At 35.8% G+C, this 15,501-nt stretch overlaps 1 pseudogene; it reads right to left on the bottom strand.

The window, feature by feature from the left end:
• Nucleotides 1-1,914: 1,914 nt before the first annotated feature.
• On the bottom strand, nt 1,915-2,668 carry LOC116867356 (annotated as a pseudogene).
• Between the last annotated feature and the right edge of the window lie 12,833 nt (nt 2,669-15,501).

The raw sequence follows: 15,501 nt of genomic DNA, 5'->3' as shown, positions 1-15,501 counted from the left end.
ACTTTTTTGTTCAAATTCAATTTAATTGATGTATAGTGTATTATTAGTTTTCAGAGGTAGAATTTAGTGATTCATCAGTTGCATATAGCATCCAGTGCTCATTACAGCAAGTGCCTCCTTAATGTCCATCTTCCAATTACTCTGTCCACTCCCCAACTCTCCTCCCTTCAGCAAACCTCAGCTTGTTTCTTATAGTTAGGAGTCTCTTATGGTATTTGCCTCACTTTTAAAACAGAAAGTGACTGAGTTGATTCCAACCTACTATTGAATAATGTTTGCAGTTAGTTCTCCCTTGAAAAATTTGGAGCTATTTTTTGTTTCCTGGAGAAAACTACAGGTTATTAGTGAAATTTCTGATACTACTGGCTTCAAGTTGTTCTCTGTCAGCTGCCTCATAGACATGCTGTCCTTCATTTATGCAGATGGCACAGATGACCCACTATCAGTAGGATATTGCATCAATTAATGGCACATAATTGAGAAATAACAGATTGGGGTTAAGGGTGGCGTCCGTTAGTAGAGAGAAAAGTTTTCCCAGTCAGGACTATACTGGCCCATATGGAAATTAAATATGTGACCTTGACTTTAGTACCACCAGGATCTAATTGAGTTAACCATCTCTGTCACACAATGTCGTATAAATAACTAATATTCTTGTCATTATCACCCCATGATATCTGTTAATGTTATAAATCTCTAAGTTTCACTATTCAAATAATACTGTTTCCATGATGACATTTCTGATGATACACTTTTCTTCCCATGTAGTACAGACTTAGCAATCTCCTGGAACCACTTTAAACTTTTTAAACTCGTAATTATTAAATACCACTTTAAATTAAAATTTGTAATTTAAGCTGACTGCCTAAAAGACAATTATAGAAAGCATTTCTAAATTCTAACTCATAAAATGTAATGCATAATGCTTGCTTGTTAATAAAATAATAGCTATCACATGTTGGGTTTTAAGGAGGCTTAACATTATTGTCTTCTCCATGAAGTTCAGGAAGCAAATGAGAAATAAAATACAGGAGTCACTACTAATCTTCCCACATGGGGTGATCAGGCCAAAATGCATTTTTTCTATAGGGAGGCCAATTCAAAAGAGAGAGAATCTAGAAAAGACAGAAACGAAGAAGCTGAGTTTCTTTATTCACCCTCACCAAATAGGATGAAGGATGAGGAAAAAAAAAATTCAGGAGATTTCTTTTCCTGAATTCCCTTGGCAGGGATACCTGGAGGTTGGAAGGTTTCCCACTCCAAACACCATACTTACCTTTTCATAGCAAGTATACAGCAAGTTTGATAATATGCTAAGCTGTTTACATGGGTGGCCTCACATTATCTTCCAGGTATGTTGTGAGTCAGGCATTATTATCTGCAAGAATAGAAGAGGGATCAGAGGCCCAAAGAAGTCAGTTAACTTCCCAAATATTAAGTGAGAGGTCATGATTTTGAATTCAGGACTCTGATTCCAAAGCCTATATTCTTTGTTTCTATAATTTTCTGCAAATAAATTATTACATATAATAGTAGCAGCCAGATGCTGGCAGATGGGGTAAAAATATTTCTTCTTTTTGAATGACTTTGTAACTTTAGATCTGCAGAAATATTTTCAAAGCTGCTAATAAGCTTTATAAATGCAATCCAGTTCCCTGTCCCTATCCCTAATTCCCTTCCATTTTCTTGCCACTTTTTCCATATTAAGAGATCCAGAGACAAATCTAGGAAGCATGTTTTAGAGAAAATAAGCTCACCCCTCCACCATTCAGTATTGCTCCAAATACTTATTCTACATACATTATAGATGCAAATGTTACTATCTATCTATCTATCTATCTATCTATCATCTATCTATCTACCTATCTAATCTATGAAGCTGCAGCTTTTGTTTTCTTTTTTTGGTGTCTAATCTTATTTGTTACACTTAGAAAATCTAATATTTGAACTCAGACTAGAGACAAAAGCTCTCAGAGAGGACAGCCTCCATCTCTTGGCAATCTGTTTCTGGAGTTTTCTTTGGCCTTCATTCTCTTGGCCAAAAGTTTAACAAGTTCTGCAACGTCTTCCTTATTTTTCTTGGTACATTGTTTCCTCAGAGTAACACACCAGCGTTTGTGTTGGAGGACAGGGGGATGTAATAGGATGCTGAATCTTCGTGCTTTGGTTCTCAGTTTCTTATCTTCTTTGTTTAGGGGCTTGCTCACAAAGTACTTGGGAGACATCATCTCCTTTAGAGGAATTGAAAAGTTTGAAGATTCTGCTAGCTCTTTTGGGGCCCAGGTGTTGAGGCACAGTAGTATCAGTGAGTCCAGGAATATCCTTCTCTCCTTTTTTCACAATGACCAAGTTGAGAACACTGAGATTAGCATCCACAATACAACCTCAAACAGATTTGCACTTTTTTCTCCAGTCCTCCTTGGTAAGGAATGCCCTTTACTCAGCAGCAGGTAGACAGAGTCATGGGTCAAGACAGCCAGCTTCATGGGGAAGACTTGTTATTGCCACCATTGATTTGGACCATGTAACCCTTCCATTCTTCACCCAGAGCACCAGCAGCAACTTTTGTGGCCATACGTTTCTCATAAAAGGTACAAAGTTTGCATTCACCGTCCATTTCAAAGAGTTTCTCACAGTCATCAGCTGGAAAAGAAATGCTCAGCTTCATCCTGAAGGAGCCTACTGCCTCCCAGGTGCCACGCAAAAGAACGAGCTATAGTACTGAAATATACCTTTGGCAAGAGCTTGGCTTTTTTGATCAATTAACTCTGTTCAATACTTGTGACTTTACTGGTAGCCATTTTCACTGGTAATTTGACCAATCTAGAGTTTCTTAGATAACTTCAGTCTAAAAAGTCTGTGCCTAGGTAATACTGCCTTTGGTTTTTCAACTAAAGTTGTGTTTTTTATATGTCCCACATATGGTGACTGATCATGAATTTCCTCGTGGTAAAAATTAACTTGAACACATAATGCAACTTACTTTTATTTTTGAAAATTATGTGTATTTCATATCTTCCTGAACTCTGTCAGCTATTTCCTCTGTCTCAAAAAGCCTCCCCTTTTTGCGGGTCCATGTAACTCCTACTCTTTATTAAAGTCTCAAATATTAAGCTACTCAGTAAAGATTTTTAACTTCTTTTTCTACTTCATATTGTATCCCCTTCCATCATCAGTACTGCTGTGTAATACTGAATTTGCACTTGTTTCTATTATTTTAACTGTGTACTAAAAGGAAGAGATTGCATATAAATTATTTCCCTATACCTTTATTCTAGTTATTTATTGACATAAATTACTCATAAAACATATTTATAAATTAAAATTATTATAAAGTTATTCAAATCTATCATTCACTTAAACATTATTGCACTATTTTATCAAATATAATATTTACAAAAAAAAACCAGTACACAAAAAATCGCCGAATTTTAGTACAATAGTCCACACCAAACTTGAATAAATTATATATTTCTTAAATTATAGTTGCTTTCTCTTTTTTCTCTGTTACAGACAGAATAATCATGTGTTGTTGCTGTTGTTTTAAAGATTTTATTTATTTATTTGTCAGAGAGAGAGAGGAGCGAGAGTGAGCACAGGCAGAGTGGCAGGCAGAGGCAGAGGGAGAAGCAGGCTCCCTGTCGAGCAAAGAGCCCAAGGCGGGACTCGATCCCAGGATGCTGGGATCATGACCTGAGCTGAAGGCAGCCACTCAACCAACCGCGCTACCCAGGCATCCTGCAATAATCATGTGTTGTTAAGAAAGCTTCTGATTTTTACAAATGAAGTGTACTCTCTCTTCCATCATCAGCAAAGTAATATTTGATCAAGTTTCTTCCTTTTCCTTTAGCTACTGTGTACTCCACATCTCCAGTTTTATTATCATCTTTTTAGTCTCTCAACACCAGATTTTTTTAACCCATGGAAAATGAGGTAGTGAGTCATGTAGGTATCTCACCATCTCAAATTTTTAATTAATAGGTCTCAACAAGCTGTTTCCTCAATGCTTTATTTTCACAACTACATAACCATTCATTATGTTTCTCTATGGATTTTAATCCTCTTGTAACCTACTCTTTTCTAAATGTGACATTGCATAAATATCATAATTTATTTCCTTTTATTATTTATCCCTGTAAAGAAGATTTCAATCCATTTTATTATTCTTTCTATTTTAAGTCTATTAATCTTTCTCACCATAATTACATGGTGATATAATATGAAGAAAATTGCAGTACAAAGTTCTAGGAGAACTAGGAGAACTTTGCAAATGATTCTTTTGCTTTATCTCTTTGTCACCCCTCTTTCTGTCTTAGGGAGATGATTTATGTGAATCCAGGTCAGTCCAGGTACTTGATGATTCTGCATTCTGCATGATTGCTCCCTGAAAGGTACTCCTTAAAGAAGACTGGAGTAAGTCCAAACAATATATATATTTGTATTTTTCATCTCTGATGATACTGCTTTTATAAAAACTCTGATCAACATTTGGAAAGTGCAGCTTACAGAAAATTATGGATTATAGTTCATAACTTAGAAAAATACTTGCCATGTCCTAGTGATTGATTTTTACTCAAAAACAAGGTAAGTTTCTATTGTTTCCCCAAACACTGTGGTAGTCCTAGTCAGAAGGTGTCCTCTGTTAAAAAGCTATTGTGCATTGAATTCTGCTCTATTCTGCATGTATAACCGTACGTCAATTCTGTGCAATCTCAACCTCAAGAGAGCTCAAATATTTTTCTGGGTTATTGAGGTGGGATTGTACTTTATAAGATTTTCCAAAAGGTGATATACCATTCAGTAGGTAGCAAATAGAACTATTTATTTGTCACTTTCAAGATATATTTACATGTATGTGTATGAGTCTATATATGTGTGTATATACTTACATATAATTTTACTATATGTAAGGTAATTCAGTACCTACTACTTTAGTAACACATAGTTGTTATGAGTGGTTTTTTTTCAAATCAGACTCCCTATATTTCTCTTTGTTCTGCTGCTTATAAAATTTATAACCTTGAGCAATTCCTAGGTCTGTAAGCCATTTTCTTAATCTTTAAAATGCAGAAAACAATATCTTCCTAGTGTTGTTATAAACATTTCATGAGATAATGCAGGTAAAGCAAACCTTCAAACACTGTTAGGATAATATGACAGGCAGAGGGGACATAAAGATAAAAGCATACAATTTCTATCTTCCATGACTTAAATCTAGATCTACTTATATAAACTGAAAAGAAAGAAGTTAGAGGTATATCTTGGGATAAATAAATAAATCATATAATTGATAAGAGATGACAATATTTAAACCTCTTTTCATGTGCTAGCTGTTTAATAGTCTTCCTCCTAAATACCTTTCATTTAATACAAGCATTTTATTAGCAAAGCATGTAAATTCATAAAGTATTCAAAAGTCAAAAGTTTGAAGGCTATCAGCACCACTGGCTTAAATGTAAGAAATATTCACATGAAAGTTTTTGTGCTATTTACATCCTAGGTATGTTAGCTTTTAATATCCTTTATCATGTTCTATAAAGATATGGTATTAATAGAGAAATAGGTTAATGTCTGTGTATTGAGGATTGATTTTCTGGCAAATTCCTCAAAGGCAGAACTTGATGAGGAATGAGAGTGTCATAAGAATATGCACTTTGTTGTATTGACTAGCTTGCTAAGCCAGATGGGGAAAGATGGGAAAAAATGAGAACATGACATTATGCCCAAGCCCAGCTCAGTAATGAACAGGAAAACCTTGTCAGTGACACAAACCAGATAAAAGCAATGAAATTAGGGTGGTTCTGTAAGAAGAGGATTTGTATTTCCCAAAATCTTTTTCTGACAGTCTGCAACGAGTTTGGTAGGCTTTTTATAAAAATCATAGCCTGTCCTCAGTATTTCATGAGCCCGTTCCTAGTAGGGTTAGGAAATTTGTGTGCAGATACAACCATTTTATAGGTAAACACACACACACACACACACACACACACACACACACACAGCATGACAACTTTCTGGCATTTCAAATTCCTATGAATTTCATGCCTTTGAGCACAGATTTATTCTCTTCTGAAGACTTGTGACTAAAGGACAGCTGTACAGTGTTTCCCAATGGCATCTGGCCTTTCCCAGTTGTCCCTCATGTAAGGATACTTATCAGGGTGCTGGGTGACTCAGTGGGTTAAAGACTTTGCCCTTGGCTCAGGTGGTGATCCCAGGGTTCTGAGATGGAGCCCTGCATAGGGCTCTCTGCTCGGTGGGGAGCCTGCTTCCCCGCCTTTCTCTCTGCCTGCCTCTCTGCCTACTTGTGATCTCTGTCTGTCAAGAAAATAAATAAAATCTTAAAAAAAAAAAAAGATACTTATCATGCAATGGTAAGAAGTGGTAGAAAGTACTTTATTTACGGGCTTTTTACATATAATTCAAGATTTAGGTATATGCTTCTAATGATTATGTTCAATAATAGTTAAAATGATTTACTATTTAGAGTAGGTCTGTCCAATTCACTATATCTTTTGCATTATTTCACAATGAAAATAGGAACCTAGAATTGTAACATTAAGAGAGATGATGATTGGGGCACCTGGGTGGCTCAATGGGTTAAAGCCTCTGCCTTTGGCTCAAGTCATGATCCCAGAGTCCTAGGATCAAGCCCCACATCGGGCTCTCTGCTTGGTGGGGAGCCTGCTTCCCCCTCTCTCTCTCTCTGCCTGCCTCTCTGCCTGCTTGTGATCTCTTTCTGTCAAATAAATAAATAAAATCTTTAAAAAAACAAAATCAAACAAACAAAAAAAGAGAGGTGATTGTTTTCTTCTCAGTCCTATCATTTGGTGATGAGAGTAAATTCCTTTGAGTTTAAGGAATTTGAGCATCCTATCATGTAATGCTTTGAGGTAAAAACGAGGAAGTCCCAATTTTTTGTTAAGTAATGATCTGATGGTGATAATATGTTATACATACTTCTTAGATTCTGCAATCCATTCTTGGGAGTTAGCCATCTACAGCTATTCACAAATGAGAAATGTGAAATACAAGAAGACATTGATTTCCTAGGTTTTTGGGACATTTAGTAATTAGCTATAGGTATAACCTCAAAGTATATTGCCTAGAAGCCCAATGTATAGTGTCTGAAAAGTATTCCTAGTAAAACTTGTTCAAGAGCTTTCCAGTAAAGTGTTATTTATCTCCTTTCAGTAATCATAGATTCTTCATGGTCTCATGGTAACAAAAAGCAAAGAAATACCTGTCTTGAGTAACTTAGGAGCTTTGATTCCCATTGACATTAAAAGAACTGTTGTTTTGACTGTTCAAATACTTCACACAGAATTATAACATCTGTACTCTATGAAAAGGAAGCAAAAAATAGGTTTTCATTGTTTAAAAATAACAATTACAATTACCAAAACTATATCATACATGACAGAATGGTAGACTTCTGTTTCTTGTTCTAAATGGAGAATATAACTGTATTATTTGTGCATCCTTCTTTTTAGGTTATGTGAATGTGGATAATACTTTGTTTGAAGTTGGAAGAATACCATCATCACAGATCTAGGTGAAAAGTTATTTCAGATATGGAGGAGTACTTTTAAGTGGGTGGTGGTAATACAAGTTGCAGATTACAGATATGGAAAATATTGTGATGATTATTCTCTAGGTTGTGGAAATCCAAGTCTTTGGTATGGCCCTAATATGAGGAGAATGCTGGAATACTAAGCACACTAACAGAATAATAAAAGGGTGTGGAGTTGAAGGTAGACTTAATAGAGACATTGCAGGAGGGGTATGGGTACCAAACAGTTGTTACTGACCAAACCAATCTGATTTTCAATGAGCATTATTTATTCTAAATTTGAGTAGATGATGAACAGAAACTGATTATCTTCTGTGTTGGGCATAGGAATTACGATTATAGAAAATTTTAAACTTCAGAGTGGGAATCTGATTAAATTTGAGGGGAAATGACAAAGTCCAAGAAAGTAAATTGGAGCTAACATAATAGAAAAGTCATTTACTTTCAGATGGGTTGTACAAATATGATAAATACCATATTATAATAAGCACCACCATCTTTTCTCATGGGTTTGGCACACATGTCTACTCATTCAAGGTTATCTTTCTATCCATAATATATGTCACTTTAGTTACCAAGGGAAAGAAACTGTTGCTTGGCCTTGCTTTGCACAGTATACAATATAACATTATGGAAATATGTATTCTCCCCTAAATGAGAGAACTTTTAGCATGAACGAGGTATCAGATGTGGTAGAAGATGCATTTTTGGTTTGCTTTCTGGTACAGGTTTTAAACTGTTCCCCCTTCTTTGTCAGCTTTTTCCAGTCTTTTTGTAAATCAAAACACAAAAACCTTGAGTCAATTTCTCAAAGTTACATTTCCATCTTTTCAATAACTTGTTATGTAAATTTGGTAATTCATCTCTTTGTGATTCCCTTCTTCATCCTAGAAGAGAAAATAATAACTGTCACTCACTTCCATTCTTACTGAAATTGTAAAGAATTAATTATTAATGACTACAAAGCACTTCCCAAACAGAAAGCAATAGATGTTCTTTAAAATAAGTCTTTTTCATTATACAATATTATATATACTGCCTATTTGTATTTGGTAGAAATGTTCATTTATTTATGATTCATTTTAAAGAAAATAAAATATTTTTACAGGGGAAAAATAAATATCATCACCAAAGAAATAGTTAAAAGCTTCCAGCTAGTTTTCATTTTAATCCCTTTGTGTATAGACTGTATGTAACAGTCCATACTTTCATTTAGTGATTTTCATAACATTGACACATAAATAAAAGGAGTTAGAACACATATCTTGTGCGTATTTGACAAGCTCTAACAGAATTGTTTGCAAAATTTTATTGAAATTCCTGGTTTCATTTATCTTTGTTAGCACAAGCCCCAGAAATCAGTGGTATGGAATTCTTGTATAATTTAGCTCTAAGAGAATTAAGTGTGCAGGTGTCCAGAGAATAGCCTATTTTTCTAAGTAAATAAAATCTTTTGGAAGAAAATATATTATTTTTATTACCTTATGAAAGAATATTCAGTTGGTTTGATTCATTTCTAAAAGAACAAACAAAAAATATATTGTAAAGAAGGAGATGAGAAACCAAGAAACAAAAATGCAATTAGTTGCTAGTAATCTCACGCACTTGAAATAGCATAACAAGCTAAAATTGCTTGAACAGCTACAACAAAGAGTGTTAGAGCTACATTGCTTCGTAAGGTTGCTATATTAAACAAGGGCATGTGCACATTTAAGCTGTATTTCAAAGATTTTGATCTGTGAGCACTTTTCTCCTTGCTGTGCACTATCACAAATTCATCAGACAAACATTCAGACTTTAGAAAGTGGAGGGAAACTTAGGAAAGATAGTCCTTGTAAAAACTTCAAGTGTTTCTTTCCACTTGTTAGGCTGGGCCTCATGTAAACTTTCCTAGATAAATGAGTTTCAAGTGCATTTTGAAAGGTCTGTACAAAAGAAATTTAGTACTTTCCATTTTAATGGCTTGCAGTCCTGATGGAAGTTCTTTCTTTTAGCCAACCTAAACACTTTATACAACATTTCAAGCTCACTTATTCTTGTTCTGCCCTCAGTGGCATCAGAGTACCGATCAGCACCTTCTATGTAATAATCCTTCATGTAATTGAAAACCAACTTGTTTCCCCAGCCTATTTTCCAACTTAAATAATATTAGTTCCCTTAACCTTTCCTCTGAGATTCTATTTTCCAAGCTATTAATCATGTTTATTGCTTGTCCTTAAACCTTCTACAAGTTTTCCAAGGTCTTTTTAACTTAGTGAGTCCAGGCTTGCACACAGCACTTGATTATGCCAGGAGAATTACTTCTCACATCCTAAGCATTGTTCTTCCGTTTCTGTGTCCAGGGAGTTCGAATTACTAATGCACCTTTGAAATGTGGCTCTTACACTGTTGTTGCCACTGTTGTTGCCTTAATAATACCAAATCCATCTTCTCCCATAGAATGATTAAGAATTTACCTCAATTACACTATATCTGTCTTTGTTTAATTCTGAACCTTTCTGGTTGCAAAACATTTTTGATATTTCTTGTTTGAAGTGGGGTCATCCTGCTCACCTTACCTAACTTGGTATTTGCTTGTTTGTTTGTTGTTTTTCCCAAATTATATGTGTCTGAGAGTTTAAGATACACATATAATTTTATATCAACTAGAGGCACTGTTATCAGAATTAAAGCAAGACTAACATTTCTTAATTTGGAAGTATTCTGCTTCATATGTCTTTCAGATTTTATGTGTGACTCACTTTAACATGAAATAAAATTTAAAACAAGGGCACATATTCCTTGAATAAAAATCACCAAAATGCTTTTCACTCCTGAAATCATCATTGCTACTTTCCACAAAACTATTTCCTACAAATTTCTTAGTTGTATTTCACCCTTTCTACAAATTTCTTGGTTATATTTAGATTTTCTCCACTTCCACAATGAAACATATTTGCCTCCCATTAATACTTGCAGTCCTCAGCACATTGATTCCAATCTTCCTTATATTCTCCTCTCTATTTTTTTCCATACAAGAGCAATGGGAAATATAATTACATTTCATTTCCATCCTATATGATTTCCTTCATGTGATTCTGCAGATATTTTTTTTTACCATGCCTCACTTTCCAGTTTTCAGTCATTTTCATTTGCTATAATAAAATATACATACATTAAACCAATATGCAGCAAATGATTTTTTCTCTATCAATATTTTTTAAAAGCTAAGGAGACCAGTCATGCATTTTACAAATGCATCTACATAATGCAATACATCATTTAAAAATGAGCCATATATTGTTAAATTTGTCTATAACTACCTAATTCCGAAACTGGTTTAAAACCCATTTGCTTGAAGAAAAAAAAAAAAAAAAATGTTATCACCTTGTGAAAACAGAAGTGTTAAAATAATGAGGTATGGTTCCTTCCTTGCTGTGGACAAAAATGTACTGAGATTCTGATTCCTTAAGCTAAGATTCTATTTTCCTTAAGAAGGAATAAATTAAAGATTTTATTGTTTATTCCTCACTTTTTTTTAAATTTATTTCGAACAGTGCAACTCTTCGGAATTTATGTAAACTAGAGATTCCTCTGAGTCTCTCTGCAATTCTGCTGAATGTTCTTACTTGGACTTTAGATCACAAACTGATCCTTTCTTTATGTTACTGTTGTTTAGAACATTTTGTCTTAGCTTGATTTCTAAGAATTTGTAAGGTATATGAAATTCTTTTTATTTTATTTTATTTTATTTTATTTTATTTTATTTTATTTTTTGACTTATATATTTGATAGACAGAGATCACAAGTAGGCAGAGAGGCAGACAGAGAGAGGAGAGGAGGAAGCAGGCTCCCCGCTAAAGGAAGAGTTCCATGCGGGGCTGATCCCAGGACCCTGGGACCATGACCTGAGCCGAAGGCAGAGGCTTTAACCCACTGAGCCACCCAGGCACCCCAGGTATATGAAATTCTTAAAACCTAAATACAGGTGAAATTGTATGCCACAACACATATGTTCATTTAATCTTCCCAATAATTGTTGACATTAGGTGCTTATGCATAGTGTTTACATAGATTATCTCATGCATACTCATAACAAGCCAGAGTTAGTTACTACTATCATCATCCCTGTTTTACTGAGACATGAAGTGGTCCTGTTCCTGGACTGTTTATAAAGGTGACAAGTGGTGAAGCTGGGATTTCAGCTTTACCAGAAGCTGGAATGAAACACCAGAGCCCGTGTACTTCTAGCTAAACCATCCAGCAGGACACAATGGGAAATTAAAATGCAATTGATATCAGAAGGCGTACCTATCAGATCCATGATTAGCCATTCAATATGTTGTTTGTTAATTCTCTTTGGGGAGAAAATAAAGTCTTCATCAGTGTTTTTCTGCTGCAATTATTTGTTAGTTTTCTAAATAATTTATTGTGTCATTAATCTATAAAATACAGCCACATTTATTGTTTATATTCCTTTTTAATTAGTCCCATAATCATGACACACTGGAAAGTTTTGACCTCCATTTAAAAAAAAAAGATGAACCAACATTATATTTCTAAACTATATATCATTTTCCAAAATATTGTATATATAGCTTTTAAAGTAATAAAATACACAAGATATGCTATAATTTTATATATTTTCATTTTTTTAAAGATTTTATTTATTTATTTGACAGAGATCACAAGTAGGCAGAGAGAGGGGGAAGCAGGCTTCCCTCTGAGTGGAAAACCTGATGCAGGGCTCGATCCCAGAACCCTGGGATCATGACCTGAGCCGAAGGCAGAGGCTTTAACCCACTGAGCCACCCAGACACCCCTATAATTTTATTTATCAGAAACTTTTGTCCTGGAGGAGGGGCAAGATGGCAGAGAAGCTGGAGACCCTGTTTCAACCTGTCCCATATAGTGAACTAATTATCTACCAGAACACTCCGAACACCCATGAAATAAGCCTGAGGTGTAAGATTATACACTTCTGGATCTCGATGGGGGCAGAAGATGCCAGTGGAGAGTGGTGACTTCCAATTGCTCAGAAGCATTCCAGGGTGCACCTTGCCTGAATTGCAGTTCATATATTCAGCTACACATACTCTCAACCACCTCTCACAAAAATGACTAGGAGGAGGAACACCCAACAGAGGAAAAATTCAGAGAATGTGCCCTCTCCATCAGAACTACTGGATATGGACATAAACAGTATGTTGGAAAGGGAATTCAGGGTAACAATTATCCACGCCATGGCTAGGTTGGAGAAAACCATTAGTGACAACATGGAATCTCTAAGGGCAGAAGTGAGAGCTGCCCAGGAGGAAGTTAAAAATGCTATCAATGAGATCCAATCTAATCTAAATACTCTAACAGCTAGGGTAACCAAGGCAGAAGATAGAATTAGTGATTGAGAGGACAAATTGATAGAGAAAAAGGGTCAGGAGGAGGCATGGAAGAAACAGCTTAGAAACCATGAAAACAGAATTAAGGAAATAAATGACACCATGAAACGTTCCAACGTCAGAATTATTGGGATCGCTGAGGGGGAAGAGAAAGAAAGAAGACTAGAAGATATAGTTGAACAAATTCTCCATGAAAATTTTCCCAATCTGGTGAATGGAACCAGCGTTTGTGTCTTAGAGGCAGAAAGATTACCCCCCAAGATCAATGAATCTAGAAAGACCTCGAGACACTTGATTGTGAGACTGATGAATCATAATTTTAGACAAGAGCTCCTGAGGGCAGCTAGGGGGAAGAGATTCCTTACATACAGAGGAAGGTCTATCAGAATAACATCAGACCTGTCCACAGGAACCTGGTAAGCCAGAAAGGGCTGGCAAGACATATTCAGGAAACTAAATCAGAAGAACATACAACCAAGAATACTTTATCCAGCAAGGTTGACATTCAAAATGGATGGAGAGATAAAGAGCTTCCAAGACCAGCAAGATTTAAAAGAGTATGTGACCACCAAGCTGGCAGTACAAGAAGTATTAAGGGGGGCTCTATAAAAGAAGAAAGAACCCAAGAGTGACAGAGAACAGAAATTTACAGAGACAAACTATAGAAACAAGGACTTCACAGGCAACATATCTGTCTGTCAATAAAAACTGTATCTTTCAATAATCACTCTCTACCTGAACAGCCTAAATGCTTCCATAAAATGACACAGGGTTGCTGTGTCGTCCATATGCTGTCCATATGCTGTCTACAAGAGAGCCATTTAGAATCTAAAGATACATCCAGACTGAAAGTGAAGGGATGGAGAAGCATTTTTATGCCAATGGGCCTCAAAAAGAAGGCTGGGGTAGTGATTCTCATATCAGAAAAATTAGATTTTTTTAAATTATTTATTTATTTGACAGACAGAGATCACAACTAGGCAGAGAGGCAGGCAGAGGTGGGGGCGGGAAGCAGGCTCCCCGCGGAGCAGAGAGCCCAACGTGGGGCTTGATCCCAGGACCCCGAGACCACGACCCAAGCCGAAGGCAGAGGCTTCATCCCACTGAGCCACCCAGGCGCCCCCAGAAAAATTAGATCTTAAACTAATGACTGTACTCAGAGATACAGAAGGACACTACATCATTCTTAAAGGGTCTATCCACCAAGAAAAATCTAACAATTATAAATATTTGTGCCCCCAACATGGGAGCAACCAACTACATAAGACAACTGTTAATCAAGATAAAGAGTCATATTGGTATGAATACATTAATAGTAGGGATCTTAACATGCCACTCTCAGTAATAGATCATTCAAGCAGAAAATCAGTAAAGAAACAAGAGCATTGAATGACACATTGGACCAGATAGACCTCAGAGATATACACAAAACATTCCACCCTAAAACAACAGAATACTCATTCTCCTTAAGCACACGTGGAACTTTCTCCAGAATAGACCACATACTTGGTCACAAATCAGTGCTCAACCAATACCAAAAGACTGAGATTATTCCCTGCATATTCTCAGACCACAGTGCTTTGAAACTGGAACTCAACCACAAGAAAAAGTATGGAAGGAATACAAACACTTAGACACTAAAGACCACTCTGCTTAAGAATGTTTGGATCAACCAGGAAATCAAAGAAGAACTTAAAACAATTCATGGAAACCAATGAGAAGGGTGACACATTGGTCCAAAACCTGTGGGATACAACAAAGGTAGTCCTAAGGGGGAAATACATAGCCATCCAAGCCTCCCTCAAAAAAATTGAAAAATCCAGAATACACCATCTCTCTTTACACCTTAAAGAACTGGAGAATCAACAACAAATTAAGCCAACTCCACACACAAGAAGGGAAATAATCAAGATTAGAGCAGAGATCAATGAGATAGAAACTAGAGATACAATAGAACACACAAATGAAACTAGAAGCTGTTTTTTTGGAAGAATCAATAAGATTGATAAACCACTGGCCAAACTAATCAAAAAAAAAAAAAAAGAGAGAGGGAGAGAGAGAGAGATGATCCAAATTAATAAAATTATGAATGAAAAAGGAGAGATCACAACTAAAACCAAGGAAATAGAAACAATCATCAGAAATTATTATCAACAGTTATATGCCAATAAGTTAAGCAACCTAGATGAAATGGATGCATTCCTGGAAACCTATAAACTTCCAAAACTGAATCGGGAAGAAATTGACAACCTGAATAGACTACTATCTAGTAACGAGATTGAAGCAGTGACCAAAAACTTCCCAAAAAACAAGAGCCCAGGAACTGATGGATTCCCTGGAGAATTCTGTCTAACATTCAAAGAAGAAATAATACCTATTCTCCTGAAGGTGCTTCAAAAAATAGAAGGAAAACTTCCAGACTCTTTCTATGAAGCCAGCATTACCCTGATCCCCAAACCAGGTAAAGATCCCACCAAAAAGGAGAATTTCAGACCAGTATCCCTGATGAATATGGATGCCAAGATTCTCAGTAAGATCCTAGCTAATAGGATC

Source organism: Lontra canadensis, unplaced genomic scaffold (assembly GCF_010015895.1).
Source record: "Lontra canadensis isolate GAN:19392208 unplaced genomic scaffold, GSC_riverotter_1.0 scaffold12, whole genome shotgun sequence".
Taxonomy (NCBI): Eukaryota; Metazoa; Chordata; class Mammalia; order Carnivora; family Mustelidae; genus Lontra; species Lontra canadensis.
The sequence above is the reverse complement of the archived record's forward strand: the minus strand, read 5'-3'. Positions and strand labels throughout refer to the sequence as shown.